Raw genomic sequence first — 19,206 nt, 5'->3', positions numbered from 1 at the left:
TGTGAACTCTTCATGATAAGGATCTACTATAAGCTATCAACCTAACCTATCAAATAAGAATTTCCTTTCCAAAGTGACAAACTACAATAGGGCTCCAATATGACCAGGAGAAGGGAAAACAATTTCATAATTTATAATGCTACCCTCTCTGGGATTGCATGCATTTCCTTGGATGGGTATTTGAGAGGTTGAATATTAAAATTTTGAGATCTCTGGACAGAAGTTTTAATAAGCAAATCAATGGACATAAGAACCATCCTGTCTGTGGCTCAAAACTATGTATTATGTGAGTGAAATTAGATGCTTATATAAAATTAGTCTTCAAGTGCATACAATGGCTTTACATCTAAACACTTAGGTACTTAATACAGTTATAAACCCAACTTACATTATTTTACATTCAGGGATTTTTTAGGGTTATTCTTCAATGTGAATTCTTTGATGAGGGATGAACTACACTTAAAGCTTTTCCCACATTCATTACATCTAAAGGGTGTGCTGGCCAGCCACACCAGTTGAACGGAACCTGAAGGAGGGAGTGGCAATGAAAACAGGGACAAGGGCGCAGAGAATGGAGCCAAGACAAAAGTCTGATCAAGGCTCATTTATTCCAGTATCTCAGAGATATTTATGTATAACCAGCTGTAACTCAAGGCAACTCAGAAGTTAACAACACATGCAAGCAACTTATCAGGCTTTCTGCAAAACAGTCACAACATAGTCAATTTTAACAGAGTGTTCTTGTTTGATCATTCTCCTTCAACATGGGAGTATGGGGCTTTTTCATCCCAGGAATTCCACAAGCCAAGACTGACCTTGACTTGTCTATGACTTGTTTATGGGCTGCCTACAAAAGGGCTTCTCTCCAGTATGAGTTCTCTGGTGTTGAGTAAGAGCTGATGAATGAATGAAGGCTTTTCCACACTCACTACATTTGTAGGGTTTCCTTCCAATGCAAATTCTTTGATGTTTAGCAAAATCTGAGCTCTGACTAGAGGTTTTCCCACATTCACTACACTCATAGGGTTTCTCTCCAGTATGAATTCTCTGATGCTGAACAAAATGTGTGCTTTGACTAAAAATTTTTCCACATTGACTACATTCATATGGCTTTTCCCCAGTATGAACCCTCTGGTGCTTAGTAAGGGATGAACAGTGTCTAAAGGCTTTCCTACATTCTTGACATTTACAGGGTTTCTCTCCAGTATGAGTTCTTTGATTTTAATAAGTGCTGATAAATGAATGAATGCTTTATCACATTCATTACACTCATAGGGCTTAACTCCAGTATGAATCAACTGATGTACAAGATGTGTACTTTGGTTAAAACCCTTCCCACATTCGCAGCATTCATATGGTTTTTCTTCAATGTGAATTCTCTGATGAATTGGAAGGGATGAACTTTCTGTGAAGGTAGAGAATTCTAGTATGAGTTTTCTGATGCTTTGTTAAATTAGCTCTGTGGGTAAAAGATTTCCCACATTCATTGCAGGTATAAGATTTCTCTCCAGTGTGGACTCTCTGGCATTGAATAAGTACTGAATGGTAAGTGAAGAGTTCACCACAATCATTGCAGTTAGGAGGCTTCTTTTCTTTAGACATTCTCTGCTTTTCCATTAAGCTTAACTTCTGTTTCAATCTTTTATCAAGTGTATGAAAGGAACAGGATCCTTTGGGAACTCTGTCTTGAGTGGTAAGAACAGACTTCTGACTGTAGTTCTCCCCATCAACATCATGTTCATGATCTGTTTCTTCAGGTAATGAACAATGTTGGTGAACATTTCTCCCAAGTGTCTCTCCTGACTTCCTTGCATATTCTCTAACCAACTGTCACATTCAAGAGCTGTTTCCAAGCCATTATTCTTTGTCAGTCTCTCTATTATTGCAACCTGGCAGGAATCTTCTTTGGAAAAATCTTGCACTGAAGTTGAATCCTTGCTCTTGGGTCTTGTCTCCATGTCTGAAAGACATTGGAAATGCAAATTCCCTTCATTTTCTGTGCTCAACAGAAAGGCAATTCTGTAATAGGTAAAAGTTAATGAAAGTGAAAGGCATGCCTTCACGGAGTAAGTGGATCTGACTCATTAGATGATTTGTAAAGAGAAGCAAATGGAGGGAAACAAATATTCAGTATATGCAGAGAAAATGAGTATACTCCATCCAGGAGAGTCCCAAGAGGGAAAAGACATCCAGAAATATAGGAAAATATGGGTTATATATGAAGCAATATATCCATTTATGAGCAGACAATGAGTGCATCAGGTCAGATGGGAGAAGTAACTTTTTATACAACACACATTGCTGCAATAAATATCCAGGCAATTATCTCAGCATATAGTTATGACTTCTAAGTTCTCAGTCTTCCAATCTTACCACTTCCAAATTTAAAACCCACTGCCAGTTTAATGTTCCTAACAATGCTTTTCTACTATTCTCCTCATTAGAAACCTTCTATGGTCTCTCAAAGTAATTTCTAAGTAAAAAAGAGTATAATTTAGCATGCATGGTTTGATTTTGGTGTAGGAAAAAAGGGAAGGGTAGCAATAAAAATCTTCAAAAAGATCGTAGAAAATGCATATCATGAAAAAACCAAAGAGGGTTTTCAATCTTGCCACACCCAAATAAACATCTTTTGGGACCGGCACTGTGGCATAGCAGGTAAAGCCGCTGCCTGAAGTGCCAGCATCCCACATGGGCACCGTTCGAGTACTGGCTGCTCCACTTCCAATCCAGCTATCTGCTATGGCCTGGGAAAGCAGTAGAAGGTGGCCCAAGTCCTTGGTCCCCTGCACCTGCGTAGGAGACCCGGAAGAAGCTCCTGGCTCCTGGCTTCAGATAGGCACAGCTCCAGACATTGCAACCAATTGGGGAGTGACCCAGCAGATGGAAGACCTTTCTCTCTCTCTGCTTCTCCTTCTCTCTCTGTGTAACTCTGACTTTCAAGTAAAATAAATAAATCTTTAAAAACAAAACAAAACAAAACAAAACAAAACAAACATCTTTTAATTCTATTTTCCACGATGTTTCATGTACCCTGTATATACAGTATTTGGTTATAGTTTCAAAAGCCAAAGGATGCGTGAAAAACTAATGAAAATGATTACTTATAGAGAAAATATCAGAACATAAAAAAGAGGGCCAGAATGAGAGCTAAACTTTTCTAAATACCTTTAATATAAATATACTGCAATTTTTGTATCTAATAAACTTTTATAAAGACAAAATAAACTGTGGTTCAAAGGAATAAATATATTAGTGAAATAGAAGAGCAAGTTCAAAAATAAATTCAAGTATATATAAGAATTAGAGATAATATGAAGGAGGTATTTCAGTTAGTGAACAAGATTTGTCTTTCCAACAAATGGTGCCATGACAATTAAACATTTGAATAATATTAAATTAGATTTAGTTATATCTCTCCTTTTATTACACCGAAATAAATTCTATTCACCAACTTATCTACTATTTATTGATTTTATTCAATAGTATTCATATCTAATGAATATACACCATGTGCTACATGCACTGTTAGTCCCTGAGGAAAACCACATATAGTTCCTATGTACGTGATGGAAGAGAATTTAATCTAACAATCACAAATACAAAACTATACTTGTTAAAAGTACTGAGGTATTGAGAAGTCAAAGGCATATGATGCTATGAAGACAGAATGAGAGGAGGAATATGAGGGAGACACTTCTCTGAAGGAAGTACATCACTGAGCTGAACCAAAGGAGCTGGAGCTGGGGTTTGGGATGAGCATTTGAAATAAGCACACAAGTGGGCCGGTGATGTGGTGTAGCAGGTAAAGCTGCCTCCTGCAGTGCCAGCATCCCATATGGGTGCTGGTTCGAGTCACAGCTGTTCCACTTCCAATCCAGGTCTTGCTGTGGCCTGGGAAAGCAGAATATGGCTCAAGTCCTTGGGCCCCTGAACCCATGTGGGAGACCCAGAAGAAGCTCCTGGCCCCTGGCTTCAGATTAGTAAAGCTCTGGCCATTGTGGCCATCTGGGGAGTGAAGCAGTGGATGGAAGACCTCTCTCTGCCTCTACCTCTCTGTAACTCTGTCTTTCAAATAAATAATATTTAAAAAAATAAGTACACAAGCACTGATGTGAGTGTTGCAGGTGGAGGGAAGGAAATGTAGGAAAGCCCTGTGGGGAGGGGGCCATCCAGGTAAAGCACAGTGCAAATTGGGCTCTGCCATCAGAACATATGAATCTGAATCCCAGCTCTGCCTTTTACAGGGGCATCAGGGACCTAAGCATTTGAGCCATCACCTGCTGCCACCCAGGATCCCCTCTAGCAGGAAGCTGGGATTAGGAGCACAGCCAGAATCTAAATCCAAGCTCTGATAGGGGATGCAGGTGTCTTAACCACTAGGCCAAATGGCTGTCCTTGTATCTAATCTTTAATTAACTACCTCCTGCTTAGTTTGAGAGTCTTATAGCAGAACAGTCATAATTATATCTGACAAGGATTGTAAATATAAAACACTTCTCCCTTTTCCAACTATCTATCTAGTCATAATGGATTTTCTTCATACACTTAAACTAGAACAACAGCATATCACAGGTGCTGGTACCATGGCACAATGGGTTAGGATGTGGCCTGTGATGCCAGCATATCATATCTCAGTGCTGGTTAGGATTACAGTTACTCGGCTTCCAATCCAGCTCCCAGCTAATGTGCTTGGGAAAGCAGTGGAGGATACCTCAAGTACTTGGGCCCCTGACACCCAAGTGGGAAACCTAGATAGAACTCCCAGCTTCTGGTTTCAGACTGGACTAACTACAGCCATTGTGACCATCTGTGTAGTTAAAGCAACAGATGGAAGATATCCCTCCCCTTCTCCTTCAAATAAATAAATCTTTAAAAAGTAAACATAAAATAACCCCAACATATCACAAAAAACTACATTCAGCAGCAACTATGAGAATAATTATCTTTGATGAGGCATATTTTGGAGAGATTTACAGAAATGTGAAAAAAAAAAGAAATCCTGTATGGGTGTTGATTTGAATCCCAGCTGCTCCACTTCTGATCCTGCTCCCTGCTAATGAGCCTGTGAAAGCAGCAGAGAATGGCCCAAGTCCTTGGGCCTCTGTACTCACATGGGAGACCTGGAAGAAGCTCCAGGCTCCTGGCTTTGCTCTGGCCCAGCCGTGGTCATTATGGACATTTGGGAAGTAAACTAGCACATGTAAGACTTCTCTCTTTCTCTGTAACTCTGCCTTCCAAATAAATAAAATAAATCTTTAAAAAGTCAAGAAAACTACAAAAACCCACCACTCTTATAGGTAACATATTTTTGTTCATGAAATTTTCTTCATAAAAATTGTAATGCATTATCACTTCTTAGCCTTTTTGTTAAGATAAAGTGTAGTAAAAATTGTAATGCAGTAGAGGGTAATGGGTTTATAATTATTTTAAAATTAATAGCTTATTTTTGCTCAGTCTTAATTTTTTTAATATTTCCTCCTTTTTTGATTTATTTATTTACTTGAGAGGCATAATTACAGACAGAGAGAGGGAGAGACAGAGAAAAAAAGTTATCTGCCATTCACTGGTTCACTCCCCAAATGGCTGCAATGACTGGAGCTGGGCCAAGCTGAAGCCAGGAGCTAGAAGTTACTTCCTGGTCACCCACATGGGTGCAGGGGCCCAAGCAGTTGGACCATCCTCCACTGCTTTCCTGAGCCATAGCAGAGAGCTGGATTGGAAGTAGAGCAGCTGGGATTAGAACCAGTGGCCATATGAGATGCAGGCACCGAAGGTGGATGCTTAACCTACTGCACCACAAAACTGGAACCTTAGTTTTCATTTCTAATGTGGTATTTTGGTAGATATCACCTGTATGGACAAAATCTCTTTACAGTCTTCAATAATTTTTAGTTACACTAGGTCTATGGATGCGAAAACATTCAAGAACTGCTAAGACATAGCCCGGGGAAGGAGGGAAATCAGGGGAGGTAAAAATGTCAAAGTGAGTAAAAGCCAGAGTTTTACAAGATTTTGTCAGCCTCAAGGATTTTGGTCATTAAGCCAATGGGTGTGAGAATCCTTGAAGTGTTTGGAGCAAAGGGATAACTTGATTTGACTTGATTTTGAAAACATCACTCTCAGTACAATGTAGAGAATGGAAGGCATGGGGCAAAGGCAGAATTGGGGAGATTTATCATAACCATTCAGGCAAACAACAGGCATATGGGTGTTAATAGTGCATGAGTATTTGCTAATTACATTAAAATGTAATTAAGAAAATGTGTTCATGCATAAAGGAGAGGAGAAAAAGTAAAAACTGTCCACAGAGTTCTGGCATGTACATTTTGATAAGGCAGGGAGTATCAGTAAGACAACTACTGGAAAAGTATCCTGTTTGCATGGGAATTTGGGCATATTTCAGGCATTCAGTTTTAAGCATGTTTTACTGAGATGTCTTTGACATAGTAAATAAAGGCATCAAATAGTTATACTGTGCAGGTGTTCAGAATAGGCTCTGAGGAGAGACCTAGGATGGAAATAGCAATTTGGAACTCATTTGGATAAATGATAGTGGGTTGTGGGAATGATGAGACGACTAAGGGGAAGGTAGAAGCTACAGGTAGATGACCTGTTGGCCAAGTCTGACTGCTATGTTGTGTTTGACCCATACTGTTTATGCAAATTAAAAACAATTAGTTGCCAACATTTAAAAATAGGGAGAATTTACAAAGTAATCTAAATTTTGATCATGTCTTGAAAATTACCATAGAATGATACTCTATGTCAACAACCAGTGAGGGCAGGAATTGGCAACAGTCACCTGCTACCTACTTTTCTAAATAAAGCTTTATTGGAATATAGTCATACCCATTTATTTTTATACATTGTTGAAGCTGCTTTCACATGAATGGTTGTGAAGACAACATGTGCCACAAAATTCACTGTTTGCCATCTAGCCCTTTATATCAAAGTCTGCCTACCCCTGAGTGACAGTGAGTTGAGTGAAGGCTTTTGCTTTCAGTTGAGGCATGTATTCTAGCTTCCAGCACCCACCCAGCTCACTTCACTTAGTAATATTACATGACAGCCATCTAAGCACTCAAGTTTACAGCTATTTATACAGAGGAGAGGAAATTAAAATCAAAGTCTGAACAATTCAAACATCTAACTGCTCTAAAAAGAAGGCTAAGAGGATGCTCCCAGAGGAGTAAGAGGTGACTCCAAAAGGATGAAGGATTTCAAGGAAAAATCAGGGATGGTTCAATGTGTGCAAAACAATCAATGTGATTCACCACATTAACAGACTGCAGAAGAAAAACCAAATGATTATCTCAATAGATGCTGAGAAAGAATTTGATAAAATACAACACCATTTCATGATGAAAACTCTAAGCAAACTGGGTATGGAAGGAACATTCCTCAATACAATCGAAGCAATTTATGAAAAACCCACAGCCAACATCCTATTGAATGGGGAAAAGTTGGAAGCATTTCCACTGAGATCTGGTACCAGACAGGGATGCCCACTCTCACTACTGCTATTCAATATAGTTCTGGAAGGTCTAGCCAGAGCTATTAGGCAAGAAAAAGAAATTAAAGGGATACAAATTGGGAAGGAAGAACTCAAATTATCCCTCTTTGCAGATGATATGATTCTTTACTTAGGGGACCCAAAGAACTCTACTAAGAGACTATTGGAACTCATAGAAGAGTTTGGCAAAGTAGCAGGATATAAAATCAATGCACAAAAATCAACAGCCTTTGTATACACAGGCAATGCCATTGCTGAGGAAGAACTTCTAAGATCAATCCTATTCACAATAGCTACAAAAAACAATCAAATACCTTGGAATAAACTTAACCAAGGACGTTAAAGATCTCTACAATGAAAATTACAAAACCTTAAAGAAAGAAATAGAAGAGGATACCAAAAAATGGAAAAATGTTCCATGCTCATGGATTGGAAGAATCAACATCATCAAAATGTCCATTCTCCCAAAAGCAATTTATAGATTCAATGCAATACCAATCAAGATACCAAAGACATTCTTCTCAGAACTGGAAAAAAATGATGCTGAAATGCATATGGAGACACGGGAGACCTCGAATAGCTAAAGCAATCTTGTACAACAAAAACAAAGCCGGAGGCATCTCAATACCAGATTTCAGGACATACAACAGGGCAGTTGTAATCAAAAGAGCATGGTACTGGTACAGAAACAGATGGATAGACCAATGGGACAGAATAGAAACACCAGAAATCAACCCAAACATCTACAGCCAACTCATATTTGATCAAGGATCCAAAACCAGTCCCTGGAGTAAGGACAGTCTATTCAGTAAATGGTGCTGGGAAAATTGGATTTCCATGTGCAGAATCATGAAGCAAGACCCCTACCTTTCACCTTACACAAAAATTCACTCAACATGAATTAAAGACTTAAATCTATGACCTGACACCATCAAATTATTAGAGAGCATTGGAGAAACCCTGCAAGATACAGGTACTGGCAAAGACTTCTTGGAAAAGACCCCAGAAGCACAAGCAGTCAAAGCCAAAATTAACATTTGGGATTGCATCAAATTGAGAAGTTTCTGTACTTCAAAAGAAACAGTCAGGAGAGTGAAGAGACAACCGACAGAATGGGAAAAAATATTTGCAAACTATGCAACAGATAAAGGGTTAATAACCAGAATCTACAAAGAGATCAAGAAACTCCACAACATCAAAACAAACAACCCACTTAAGAGATGGGCCAAGGACCTCAATAGACATTTTTCAAAAGAGGTTATCCAAATGGCCAACAGACACATGAAAAAATGTTCAATATCACTAGCAATCAGGGAAATGCAAATCAAAACTACAATGAGGTTTCACCTCACCCTGGTTAGCATGGCTCACATTCAGATACCTACCAACAATAGATGCTGGAGAGGATGTGGGGGAAAAGGGACACTAACCCACTGTTGGTGGGAATGCAAACTGGTTAAGCCACTATGGAAGTCAGTCTGGAGATTCCTCAGAAACCTGAATATAACCCTACCATACAACCCAGCCATACCATTCCTTGGAATTTACCCAAAGGAAATTAAATTGGCAAACAATAGCTGTCTCCACATTAATGTTTATTGCAGCTCAGTTCACAATAGCTAAGACCTGGAACCAAAACGGGACATGTACTCTATAGAATACTATACAGCAGTCAAAAATAATGAAACCCAATCATTTGCAACAAAACGGAGGAATATAGAAAACATTATGCTGAGTGAATTAAGCCAGTCCCAAAGGGACAAATATCATATGTTCTCCCTGATTGGCGACAACTAACTGAGCACCAAAGGGGAAACCTGTTGAAGTGAAATGGACACCATGAGAAACAGTGACTTGATCAGCTCTTGTCCTGACTGTTGATGTACAATGTAATACTTTATCCATTTTAATATTTTTTGTTCTAGTACTATTGGTTGAACTCTGTAATTAACACACAATTAGTCTTAGGTGTTTAATTTTAACTGAAAAGTTATCCTTGCTAAATGTAAGAGTGGGAATAAGAGAGGGAGGAGATGTACAATTTGGGACATGCTCAATCGGACTTGCCCAAATGGTGGAGTTAGAAATGTGCCAGGGGATTCCAATTCAATCCCATCAAGGTGGCATGTACCAATGCCATCTCACTGGTCCAAGTGATCAACTTCAGTTCACAATTGATCACACTGATAGGTCTAAGAGTCAAAGGGATCACACAAACAAGATTAGTGTCTGCTAATACTAACTGATAGAATCAAAAAGGGAGAGAACAATCCAACATGGGAAGCAGGATACACAGCAGACTCATAGAATGTCAGATGTCCTAAATAGCACTCTGGCCTCAGAATCAGCCCTTAAGGCATTCGAATCTGGCTGAAGAGTCTGTGAGACTGTTTTAGGCATGGAAAGCGAAGACACTCTGGAAAAAAAAAAAGAAGAAGACCCAAATGAAAGATCTCTGCAAGTGAGATCCCAGTGGAAATTATGGGCCATCAAAGAAGGAGGTACCTTTCTCTGAAGGGAGGAGAGAACTTCCACTTTGACTATGCCCCTGTCGGAATAAAATCAAAGTCTGCGAACCCAAAAGGCTTCCATAGCTTTGACAACTCATAACTAGAGCCTAAGGAGATTACTGATGCCATAAACAAGAGTGTCAAATTGTTCAGTCTACAACAGGAGTCACTGTGTACTTACTTCTCATGTGGGATCTGTCCTTAATGTGTTGTCCAATGTGAAGTAATGCTATAACTAGTACTGAAACAGTATTTTTACACTTTGTGTTTCTGTGTGGGTGCAAACTGATGAAATCTTTACTTAATATATACTGAATTGATCTTCTGTATATAAAGATAATTGAAAATGAATCTTGATGTGAATGGAATGGGGGAGGGAGCAGGAGATGGGAGGGGTGCGTGTGGGAGGGAAATTATGGGGGGGAAGTCAATGTAATCCATAAACTGTACTTTGGAAATTTATATTTACTAAATAAAAAAAAAAAGAAAAACTGCCGCCTGCAGTGCTGGCATCCCATATGGGTGCCGATTTGAGTCCTGGCTGCTCCACTTCTGATCCAGCTCTCTGCTGTGGCCTGGGAAAACAGCAGAAGATGGCTCAAGTACTTGGGCCCCTGCACCCACGTGGGAGACCCGGAAGAAACTTCTGGTTCCTGGCTTTAGATCACTGCAACTCTGCCCCTTTGAGGCCAAATACGGAGTGAACCAGTGGATGGAAGACCTTTCTCTCTCTTTCCCTCTCATTGTCTTTAACTCTACCTCTCAAGTAAATATATATATGTAATAGCATTTTACACCAGTCAGACTGATGAAAATAACAAGTCTGAAAACATTAACTGTTGGCCAGCATGGCAGTAGGAGCTTTGCATCCCTAATAAAGCTAAATCTGTGACACATTAAGTCTCAGTAATTCCTCTTCCTGTTACGCACCCTAAACCAACTATCAGCATGAATATATAAGGAGACAATAAATGGATGATCATTGCAACTCTGCTACTAATAGTACAGAAATAAAAAATAAACTGCTGAGTTTATTTATATAGTGGACTTACTCCATAACAGTTAAAATAAATATGATTCTTATGTGTTAAAACATAGCTTAATACAAAAAGACAATATGAAGTTAAAAAATACAACAGAAGGAAAAAATAACAAAGTATATATATATATATATTGTTTTATGTACACACATAACTGTATATGTGTGTATACATACATATGGATGCAAACAGGGAAGTGATTCATATCAATTTCAAGATATAGTGTTATTTCTAGTAGAGGAAGAGAATGAAAGGGTTTTAACTGAGTCTAATATTTTTTATTAAGTAAAAGATATCACACATTCATAAGAATGGCTCAAATGAAGACAGACAATTAGGTGTTGATAAACATGTGGAACAAATAGAACTGACAAATTGTGCTGGTGGGTATCTAGAATGATGATGCTACAAACCTCTTTGGTGTTACCTACTAAAAATGAACACACACCTACCTCATGGCTTAATAATTCTAATTGTATATATCCAATAGGACTGCATGTATGTGTTCACCAAGACATGTAAAGAATATAAATAGCAGCAATGTTAGCCCCAAACTGGAAACTATTCAAATTCCTACCTTCAGGAGAATGGATAAATGGTATACTGACATAATGGAAGCATGTACAACAATGAGAATGTGGGAAATACAATGATATGCACAAGCTAATGTTCTGCAAAGGAAGCCAGAATATATACAATATGGTTTCATTTATGTGAAGCTCAAGAGCAGTCAAAATTAGTCTATGGTGTATCCAGTTAGGATCAGGTTACCCTTGGGAGAAGAGAGGTGATACGAAGAGGGGCCTGTAGGGGTGCTGCTGAGTTGTTTTCCTGATCTAGCCACTGGGTATGTGGATGTCTTTACTTTGTGAAAATTAGGACTGTACAGTTAAGATGCAGTTATAATGCTTTTATGCATTTTATATTGTGAAGAAAGAGGCAAATGAGGCAAAATATTACCATGTCTTTAGTCTTGGTGATGAATACATGCGTATTCCTTTCTTTTCTGGACTTCTGTATGTATCTGAAATGATTTAGAATTTAAAAGATTTAAAAAAATAAAGGCACATTACACTCCTAATATTCTTCCTTGGGCAGTGAAAATGCCACTTCTTCACTGTCCTGCTGGACTGTCATGTCTAAAGACGCCCATCGCCGACTCACCTAGATAGCTGCTACTGGGCACTTTTCTCTCAAGCATCAATGGCTCTTTTCCATTCTCCAAATTGTAGCTCTCAGGTTTGGAAATGGGAAGCCCTATTCATAAAAAAAGAAAAGGAAAGGAAAGAAAGAAGAAATGGGCCTTAGATACTTGTGGTATGCATAAAGATCTACAGCATAGTTTCCACCCCCTTGATCTACAAAGAAGACAAGTTATTACAGAAAGATCTGGTAAGAAGTAGCTAAATGGATTTGTACAGATGAATTGTTCATCAGTCAAAAGATGAGAATGTCTTTTAATTGTGTCAGGAAATTCCAGAGAGATATTACATATTAGTGCTATCTTAGGAAAGAAAATGGAAAAAGTGGGACCTCATGGCAGCAGGACAAAATTATGACTGCAGTAATTAGAAGTTTTGTCTGGTTTTTACTTCCCTCCTTCTTCAGGTAGTAGTAGAAGTTTCTGATGGGATTTGCCATGTGAGGTTTGGGAGGGGCTTATCCGCATACAAACATATGCATACAGGTTTGCATACACACACACACACACACACACACACAGGCAAAGGATCCAGAAGAGGCCAGAGAGTCCTTGGCTTTTCCGGCTCCAGTGCTGGGCTTGTGACACTATTTGCAGGCATTTTTTTGTTTTTGCTGATCTCTCTAACAGGAAGAATACCATAGCACTGGGGCTGCCAATGGCCATCTCTGCCATGTGGGAGATGTAAGAATAAAGCTGAGTGAAGCCCAGCCAACTGACTGCAAATAAACAAAAGAAATCCTAATGATACATTCGATTCCTTGAACCAAGATGTGGATTTTGTTTCTGTCACTTGAATGTGGACTCAGAGCAAGCACACACATTTTACCAAGAACATAAAGCAGAAACAGATTTTTCTCAACGTTCCAAAGAATGGACACTTTGTTAAGCTGTTTTTACTTTTATAAAGTGACGACATCTCCCTGAGTAGGTTTCAAGTCAGAGAGTGAGTCTGTTCTTACACAGTGAGACCAGGTTCCTGTAGTTCTCCAGCAGCACTGCCCTTTGTGTAGGGCCCAGCTTCTCCCACTCTTCCAGTGTGAAGTCCATGGCCACATCCTTGAATGTCACTGCTGTCTGGGACACAAAATACACTTTTGGTCAGTTACATGCGACAGCCTCTTTGTCATCCCTCACTTTCTGCATAAACCACTGCTTAAAAGGAGGGAAAATACCAAAGGAGAAACAAAGAAAGCATAGGAAACAGAAACATAAAAGTCACTTGGTGGGGCAGTGCTGTGGCATAGCGGGTAAAGTGCTGGCATCCCATATGGGCGCTGGTTCAAGTCCCAGCCGCTCCACTCCCAATCCTGTTCTCTGCTATGGCCTGGGAAAGCAGTATAAGATGGCCCAAGTCCTTGGGCCCATGCACCCATGTGGGAGATCCAGAAGAAGCTCCTGGCTCCTGGCTTCAGATTGGCTCAGTTTTGGCCATTGGGGCCATCTGGGGAGTGACCAGCAGATGGAAGATTGATCTCTCTCTCTTTCTGCCTCTCTGTAACTTCCTTTCAAATAAACAAATCTTAAAAGTCACTTGGCAAGAAGAATTCAAAACATATATTTTAAATGTGAATGAGTAAATTTCCTTATTAAAAGGTTTTTTGTTTGTTTTCTAAAAAGCTATATCCTGTTTACATAATAGGCCACCCAAACAAAATATTATTGCCAAGGCTGGAGACTAGAAAGGAAATGGAAGGAAACACAATACAATAGATGCCTACAGTAGTGCAAGCTCAAACAAAAGTATGGGAAAATATACATCAGTAGGGAGAGGTGAGAAAGTAATATTACCTTTACATTTCTAGTCTGTGCTGTTCTTTCTTGTTAAATAGGCTAGAAAATTTTGTAAGTAAAAGATAAAAAATAGCCAAGTCAAATTCTAACAAGAAAAGACCTGCAAAACCAGAGGTGTTTTTAATTTCTCTAACAGTTTCCAACCATCCTGCTGCTACAACAATCTTGAATCCAGTATCACAGGGTTGGAATGGATGAAGTAATCACCCTCCCTCTACTACCTGAACCCTGACGTTCCCTCTAGCCCTGATCCCTGGCCACTTTCATTGAGTCGGTATAGTCTGGGTAGCACTGACTCTTGGGTGAGATATGTTTGTAGCGTATGTGTAAGTCTATTCCACACAGAGTTCCACATAGAGTTGACCAGTAACTGGTTCAGATACGGGCAAATTAACTTGATAGAATTAATCTCAGCACTTCTGCCAGAATTTCTAGGAAAGAAGCTGCCTCTTTTCTCTGGCCCTCAACATGAGAAGATGTAAGTAAGCCTAAACCTGTTTGTAGCCAATGCTGGAGGAAAATTGTGCTTGAGAGCAAAACCCATGGAGAAAAAGAAAGCTTTGTGAAATGAAGACAATAGGTTTTAACATTATTTCCTGGGCCCCACATCTGGCCAGACCTCAATTTTTCAATAACATTTCAGTCAATAAATACCTCTCTTTGCTTAAGCCAGTTTTTTTCATCAGCTCCAACTGACTAATAAAGTCTTCAAGAGTAATGTAAGGTGGCTGAGAAGCCAATGGAAGACAGCAAGTATATAAAGGACCTGCAAAGTCACTTGTATACACACTGCCAGTGTCTAGTAATTACTGTGTATGCCCTGGATCACAGTGGCCAAGAGAAAGGCAGAGGAATCTTTGGGTTGTGGCACTCCACACACAACATGGACAGCTCCCTTTCTCCTCAGCTCCTTCAAATAAAACTTTTCAAAATGTATAAACTTGAAAGACAAACACAATGATCACCCATATAGTATGACTACCACCTAAATTCAGCAATTTAAATATACATATTTATATATATATATATATATATATATATATATATATATATTTGAAAGGCAGAGCAACAGGGAGAATGAGAGAGAGGACGAGGGAGTGGAGGGGAGAGAGAGTGAGAGCTAGAGAAATCGATCCTCCATTCACCGGTTAACTCCTGAAATGTCCACAACAGTCAATGCTGAGCCAGAAATTCTATCCAGGTCTCCCATGCAGATGGCAGCAGCCCAAGCACCATCAGCAGGAAGCTGGGCTGGAAGTGGAGCAGCTGGGACTCAAGCTAGCACTCCGATACATGATGCTCACGTCAGAAGCAAAAGCTTAACCCACTGTGTCATAATGTTAGCCCCAACAATTCTTAATATTAGCTATTCTGGCCCTGTGGGGGGAAGGGCAACAACTTACAATTGCAGACACACTACCTCAGCATACTTCATCTTGGAGGGCTGAATTCTAATTGTGACCACTGGATTCTCATAGGTCTTCCTTTTAACTATCCGGACACTTGTTTTTAGAATCACATCAGCATTTAAGGTGCTTTCCTAAATTCCTTCAAAGGTATATGTGTGTTGTTTCCCCATAGAAAAACAAGTTTTAAGTGACATGTACCACATTATCTGCAAAATAGTTTCCCATATGACCAAACAGCAGGTAGAAAGAGGAAAATACTGCTTATTTGTCTGCCAAACAATAAATATGGATGGAGAAGAAAGGAACCATGGGTAAGTAGGAGACATTTTCTACTGAGCCCTTTGTAATTGCCTAGAACTCAGCTCTCTATAGAGTGGATCTAGTGGACAAAGAAACTCCGTATCACAAAGGAATGCACCTGTACTTTGAGAAGTAAGGTGGGATTTCCACAATCATTAGCGCTCACACTCACCTGGGATCTGGCTGTGAGGTGCAGAGCTGCCACTTCACCTTCTTCTGCACTCTTTTCTTGGGAAAGAGGAGACTCCTGGAACAACAGAGCCAAGGGCAAGGAAGCAGTAATGATGGGGCCTCAGCCACTCTTGTCCTCAGAACTGCAAGTCTAAAAATCCTGCTCCCACACAAAATGTGCTCCCTACAAACACTGAGACTGAAGGGAGCCCAAGTCAACCCACTGCCTCGCAAGACCATGGAAAGTGTTCATGAATATTGCTACTTGGGTTTATATCTGAACACATTCTAGAAGGTGGCACTCTCTGATCCAGAAATTAAAACAGATCAGTTCCTTTTGTTGGAGAAGTAGGCTCCATGGCCCTCAAAACTTATTCCATATGCTTATTTAAAATGTAGACTGCTGGAGCTGATGCTGTGGCATAGCTGGTAAAGCTGCCACCTGCAGTGCCGGCATCCCAGTTGGACACCAGTTTGAGTCCCAGCTGCTCCACTTCCAATACAGCTCTCTGCTATGGCCAGGGAAAGCAGTGGAAGATGGCCTAAGTCCTTGGGCCCCTGCACCCACACAGGGCACCTGGAGGAAGCTCCTGACTCCTGGATTCTGATCAGTGAAGCTCCAGCCATTGCAGCCACTTGGGGGGTGAACCAGTGGATGGAAGATCTCTCTCTCTCTGCCTTTGCCCCTCTGTAACTCTGCCTTTCAAAGAAATAAATCTTAAAAAAATAAATAAAATGTAGGATGCCAAACACCACCTCAAATTAACTTTCACTGGTTGAGCCCGGGGTGCAATCTAGAAGTTTTTTAAGTATGAGAGAAGGAAGAGAAATCTCATGTAGAGATCACAAACCAAACTTCAAGTGACCATTGGTCTAGCAGAATTGGAAGTCGCTGACCAACTTCCACATCTGTTTTCTTGTATGTTCAATGACAAAATTCGCTGTACTGAAATCACAGGGTAATTGTACAGATAAGTGGGTAGCAGGTTTGGGGCCCTGTTTTTTGCCAAGAGCAAACCTTAATTCTCAGACCACCGGATGGAGACCGCTGGGACAATAATTTGGGAGGAAAAACGTGAGAAAAAGTAATTGAGGACACTATGTTCATGCCTCTAGAGCTTAGCATTTTGCTGTTTTTGGTGGTTCTGAAGGGTCTACCAGCACCCTGCAGGGCTGTGGCTCCATCCCAAGCCCTGCATACTCCAAAGAGCCCATGCATCCCCAAGATGATCGCGACAGCCAGCCAAGCAGGGATCTCCCCCGAAGCAACCGTTTTCCCTTCCAGAGTAGAATCCCGCCCTTCCACAGGTTCAATCCTACCTCTTCCTCAGCATTGCGCCAAATCTGTCTCCATGCTCCCAGCCTCCTCCATGCCCCAAAGATGCTGTGCTTCTCCCCAGCTCAGGACTCTGTGGGCAGAACAGCCAGAAGCCCTCAAGGGTCTCGCAGTCCTCCTTGCTGCCTTCCCGTGGGGGAATCTGCAGAAAGGCCATGGTCAGGTCTGGATGGTGTCTGGCTCACGGTGGAGCTTGCCTCGGTCCCACCAAGCAGGAGCCTGGAAAGCCTGGGACAGCACCCTGAGGCTGGGTCCTTACTCGTCCCTACCCTCGGCAGCAGTCCTTGGGGTGGGGGTGGGGGCCCAAGATGATGCGGGGGTCATCCCTGGGGCACAAGGAGCGTGGACAAGTCCCACTCCGCTCCAGGCGCTGGCCCCAGACCAGCGCCTGCCCCGCGTCCACGGCTCTGCCCGCCCCGCCCGTCGCGCACCGGTGTCCCAGAGGGGAGGGCTTCCAGCTTGTGGTCAGTCCCTCCAGCCCCCTTTATCAAACACAGACTCCTCACGGAACAATCCCCAGGCCCAACACCTAGCCCACACACCCAACTCACCTCCCATCCCAGGCTGGACAAAGGCTACAAACTTCTTGGGCCAGCTCAGAGTCGCGCATGCCTAAGAAACAGCGGAGCGAGGCTGTCGGGCCTTTTCCCACTCGGAACTACAGTTCCCAGGAACGCCTGCGCCCCGCCAGCCTGTTTCACAGGTGGGAGTGCGCATGAGGCTCCGAGGTTCCAGCAGGATCCTTCCCTCTCGCGAGAGTTTTTGGCGGCGTGTCTTGCATGTGATAACTGAGTTGGGGAGGCAGCAAATGCCTGAGACGTGGGTTCCTCCTTGGGCTTTGTCTACCCCTGTGCTCATAGTGCGGCACTTAGGACTGCTGAGTTTAAACCAGGTTAATGTGCTGTTAGGCATGTTGGAGTATTTGGCTTTTATCCATGCCTTTGCCCTCCTCAAACTCATCCTTTGCCTTCAAACAACGTGAACGGTTTTAGGTTCTTAGGAACAGGGCTTGGATGCAGACTCCGTCCGATGTTCTTGCATCCGTAGGCTACCTGTAATACTTAAAATTCACCTGTGTGAGATGAGCTGGAAAAATTGAACCATTAAAAAATGTTCAAGCAATAGCCTCTTTGGAGGCATAACAATTAGTTTCAATCTATCAGAAACGTTTGTTCTTGCTAGGGAGTGTACACTGATTCAACCCCCTCAAACTCAGCATGTCTAAACTGTCGTCCCTTCTCGGTGAATGATACTGCTTCCCACACCAGTTCAGCAACCCAGAACCGGAATATTCTCGTCTTCTCCCTCACTGGCTATTTTTTTTAACACTGAGTCCTATTTATTATATGACTTAAATAACCCTCCAATTTGTCCACTTCTGTTTTCACTAGTGTTCCCTTGGTTGGGGGCCCCATCATTTCTTTAGGAATACAAACATAATCATCCTAAATGAATTCCTTAAGTCAAGTTTTCTCTCCCACCAATCTGTTCTCCATTCCTTTTGGGTAGTGACCATTGTAATGCCAGAATGTGATGGTGCTTTACTGCTTAAAACCCTTCAATGACTTTCAAAAATTTCGAGGAAAGGTGGTTTCCAGATCCCACAGAAGGGACTGTGACTTGCATTTCACAAGTCTCCTGGAAAGTCATGTCCTTGCGTGATCCCTTCCCCTTCAGTGTGGTTGGGATGCGATGCGCTTCCAACCAGTATATTACAACAAAAGCTGACACAGAGTCTAATGCTTGTCTTGCTAGGAGACTCTTCTCTTCCTGGCTTTGATGAAGTTGTGTGGTGATGTTGTAGAGGTCCACATGACAAGGAACTGGGCATGGCCTCCAGCTTAGGTGAGCAAGAACACAGAACCCACAGTTCCAGAGACTGCAAGGACCTGAACCCTTTCTCCAGCCCACATGATTGAGGTAGAGCAT

General features: G+C 41.3%; 1 pseudogene; it reads right to left on the bottom strand.

Moving 5' to 3' along the window:
• Positions 1-540: 540 nt before the first annotated feature.
• On the bottom strand, positions 541-12,312 carry LOC138848402 (zinc finger protein 286A-like; annotated as a pseudogene).
• Positions 12,313-19,206: the final 6,894 nt, after the last annotated feature.

Source organism: Oryctolagus cuniculus, unplaced genomic scaffold (assembly GCF_964237555.1).
Source record: "Oryctolagus cuniculus unplaced genomic scaffold, mOryCun1.1 SCAFFOLD_38, whole genome shotgun sequence".
Classification (NCBI taxonomy): domain Eukaryota; kingdom Metazoa; phylum Chordata; class Mammalia; order Lagomorpha; family Leporidae; genus Oryctolagus; species Oryctolagus cuniculus.
The sequence above is the reverse complement of the archived record's forward strand: the minus strand, read 5'-3'. Positions and strand labels throughout refer to the sequence as shown.